The sequence below is a fragment of the Silene latifolia genome, chromosome X (assembly GCF_048544455.1).
Source record: "Silene latifolia isolate original U9 population chromosome X, ASM4854445v1, whole genome shotgun sequence".
Lineage (NCBI taxonomy): Eukaryota > Viridiplantae > Streptophyta > Magnoliopsida > Caryophyllales > Caryophyllaceae > Silene > Silene latifolia.
Window position 1 is genome coordinate 135,125,336 of NC_133537.1, and position 4,464 is coordinate 135,129,799.

The following is a 4,464-nucleotide window of genomic DNA, read 5'->3' on the forward strand; positions in this document are numbered from 1 at the left end:
ACAACATTCCACATAGCGTTCACCCGTACTTACATCCACCCACATAGTGACCAACCGAGATAATATGCACTAGTTTTGATATGAGGGCGCCTACTCATCCAAAACCGATCTCTTATTGTACTCATGTCGGGTTCATTTTATTAGACACGCCTAGGTTCAATTTGGTTCATTGGTTTAGGTTCCAAAATTGTCGCTCTGATACCACTTTGTAACACCCCCTTCTTACCCGGCCAAGGTAATGGGAGGATGTTACCATCTCAGTTTTTCGACGCGGTGAATCGGAGTTGCAATTAAGAAATAACTTAAAAAAATAACAAGTTTAGTAATCTACAACTGAGAGAATAAATGAATAATAAATGTAAACTAGACATTATACAACTCGACTGTTATCTAAGTCATCTAACTAGGCAGAACGACTTCAAGTCCAAAGCGTGCCCCGTCCCCCACGTGACATCAAACCAACCTGTACTTAACCTGGTCCCCATATGATCAATATCATATGGATCGACATAGGCCACCCCGGAAATAGGTGACAATTTACACAGACACATACACACATCAGTTTCAATATGTAAACATAAGACATAACATAATAGATAAATACGCAACATGCCAATGATATGAATGAGACATTATTATACAATCACCATGCCGGTACCGGGACACGCCCAGACGTACCCACAACCACCGGTGTCAGGGACACGCTCACGACATCACACCTCACAAATAGGTACTCGGAACACGGCCGTGGTACCGGGCCCGAGAGAGACTCAGATCCCCTGCCAGACGCCATGCCTCAACCACACAAGTCCCTCCGTACTCAAGTCATTAATGTGCACATCCCTCTTGGAGTAGGAAGCTCCAAGAGTCGACTCAATCGTAAAACAGTCTCCCAACCATCTTACGTCTCCTCAACAACAACCATATCCTCAACATATACAACAACAACAATGATATAATATGCAACACCACACATCAAAGTACGACTAATTATGAAATACACTCTTCAACATGTCATGGACATATTTTACTTAATTATCCCGACTCCTTGAGTCATCATAAGCCAATATTGTTGGAGCTGGTGTCCTCCACAAATTAGTGTGATAACATTTGTAAATCTCTTACAGGTTCACAAGGGTATAATTCGTATATTTAATCAGTTGATTAACGTTTACCTAATAACGGTTGGCTTGCTAAAAAGTTTGACGTTATTATCATACAGATGGCGGTGATCAACTGGTCCCTAAAGGTCACACCTATAGGACGTATTTGAGAAATGTGGTTATAGAAATATAATTACATTGATGCCAAAAATGACTAAAAAGTTAGTCAATGTGTTGATGAGATAATTATTTAATGAAAATTAAATAATATTAAGTTGAGACGAATTAACTGTCAATTCGTAAATTAAATATAATAAGTTATATTTAAATTTAATATATATAAGGTTAGTTTGGACGAATTAATCTGTTAATTCTTAGTTAAATATAATCAGCTGTATTTAATATCAACAAGTTGAATGTGTCATAGTGGTAATAGTGAGGGTACACAAGCCAAGAGGTCATGGGTTCGATCCTCACTAGATGACAATTTAACACACTTTATATATTTTTGGAAAGACCAAAATAAGGAAAATACACTCCTTATTTTCGGTCTGTTTGGCCGAAAATTAGGAGGTGATTTCTTTCCTAATTGATTTCGGATTTCGGTCTATATAAAAAGAAATGTAGAGAATTATTTCTGACCTAATAATATTTTTCTGACCTTGCCTCCTCTTTCTCATCACAAGAACACAAAGACAATAAAATTTTACAGAAAATTTTAGATTGATTTCTAGCATAATCAAAGGGCATATCTCAGATCGTCTTGGGTGCAACTAATAGGCGAATATCAATTTTGATATTGTTCTTTGGCCATATTTGCTAGGACCAAAGGTTATTTCTGAATCCTTTACTTTTGTTTATGTATTTTATTTTATGACCATTGATCATCTGCATTAAATCGTTATAATCCTTCTAGTTTAAGGGAAGTATACAGACTTATTTCCCACAAGTGGTATCAGAGCACTAGGCTACGATTTTAATCTTGATGATTTTCATAAAAATTGTATGTAAACTTTAACCTGTTTTTCGAAAAATTAGGGTTTCAAATTTCATGATTCGGAATTTTTTTTTTGTGTGTGCCGTTTTTGTGCCGTTTTTTCTTTCTAGTTTGATGTTATTTTTTCCATTCTATTTTTCATATTATAGTTTATAACCAGTTAAAATTATCATATGAAGAATTGGTTGTTTTAATTTAATGCAAATTAAGTTAAAATTGAATGGAATCATCATGTTTATGATAAAAGGATTGTTTTTGCTATATAGTTTTTGTCATATAAATTGATCATGTTCATTATTTCATATGCTAATCATGTTCTAATAGCAAAGGTAAACAATTTAGTCATCAAATCTAGTTTTAGGGCATTTTGCCGCAAAAAGAAAAAAAAAAGGAGAGGCCGTTTTTAGGGTTTACCGAAAAAAAAAAATTTTTGTTAATTTTTTTTGTTTTTGGTAAACCGAGAAAAAGAAAAGAAAAAAATTAGGAAAGTTTTTTTTATTGCCTTTTTACCGAAAAAGATGGAGAAAAATTTTTATGGAAAGTTTTTCCTTGTTTTTTTTTTCCTATTTACCAAATTTAAATAGGAAAGGGGTTGTTTTTTTATTTCAGCCGTGACAATTAAAAAAAAAAAATTTTTGTTTTTTTTGGCCGAGACATATTTAAAGCATTGGATTTTGTTTTTTATTTTTTATTTTGGCCAATTAGTTATTGTGAATCGGTTCACAATTTAATGATACCGAGTTATTTTAAAGCAGTGTAAAATTTTGACGGATAGAATTCATATTACAAGTTTAATATGGATTATGTATGAATTAATGTGATTAAATTACGGAATTGTCACTTAATTTAATTTAAATAGGTGGTTTGGATAAATTAATCAACATAATTAATTTATTGTATTATGTATGTTTAATTTATTTTAGTTGATACTTTTAATTATGTTGAATGAATCGAATGAATGAATTTTATTTACGTATTTAATTTTGCAATCGGTTGTAATTCGTAATACTTAGTGTGGCCTTAGTTAATTATGTTTTCGTAATGAAGGAAACATAATTTTTATGTAATTATGAGATCTCGAATCTCCTTTATTTTAGTTTTGGGTTTTGAAATTAGAATGTAATTAATAGGTCAATTATTGTAATTTTAATTATTGTAATTTCAAAGAAGACTAAAGATGAAGATTCAAGCTCACTCCCGCTACATGGATCAAGATGGAACATCAAGACAAGCTTCTCGGGTCCAAGGATGGATTCCAAACTTGTATTTATTGTTCATTTTGATAGGATAGGCCACACTAGGACTTTTTATTGTTTTTTACGTTTTTCATTTTATTGCTTTTCATTCACATGCTAGTAATTGCATCATATTCCGCCTAAAACCAAACCACCTACTACTAAAATGCATGAAAATTGACTCATATAGTTGTATGTTAGTTTTCATGGACATGCAGATGTCACAGTCTATAAGCCATCACTTTAGTTTAAATCATTCTCGCATGCTAGATTATAGTTCACTTAAAATGAATTAAAAATATTTGATGGGATATTCCTCTAAAACGGAAATTGAGATTAGTCTTTATAAGGGCAAACATCTATGAGTCCCTTCTTCGTCGGTAGGCCTAATATGACCCCTTCTACGTTGGGTAAGTAGTTGTGTTGACTTAGTTTACCTCAACATCATAGTCCGAAGAGTTTCTCGTGATTATGATGGACTAAAGATAGAATTTACAGAAACTTATCAACCAGGAATTCTAACGGTAGAATTAGCTAACAAGTTAGCTTATCAATTTACAGAGAATTGAGTCTTGGGGTCATTTATATAATTCTTGAGGGAGGTCAATTGTATAAATGTTTTTGAGTCTTCGCGTTATGACATTAGTTCATTAGACTTAAAATAAAAACGATGCATGCTTATTATTTAATCTTCTTTCGCAGTGTAGAACACGCTTATTATCAATAATACTGTTACAACAAATGGCTGGAAATAACGCAATCCCAATGCCAAGTGCCACACTAGATCGTTCGTCCTGGCTTAAAATGTTCATGGACCAAATGAATCAGTCCACACGACTGAAGAATGATGGGTCCAATTTTGGGGACTGGGAGGCGGCACTACGGAATATCGCCATCGCGACGATAAGCTCGGGTATTTAATCGAGCCAATACCGGCCAACCAGGCCCAAATGCAGGAATCAACGAGTCACTCGCTTATAGTGATTTCGTTATGGAAGCGGGTGCGATAAAGAACGTACTCATCTTTGCAATGGAAACCAATTTGCAGAGACGCTTCATTGCCCAAGGTGCAAACAAGATTTTCACCACGCTCACTAACGAGTTCTCAAAGGCACCGAGAATCGTTACA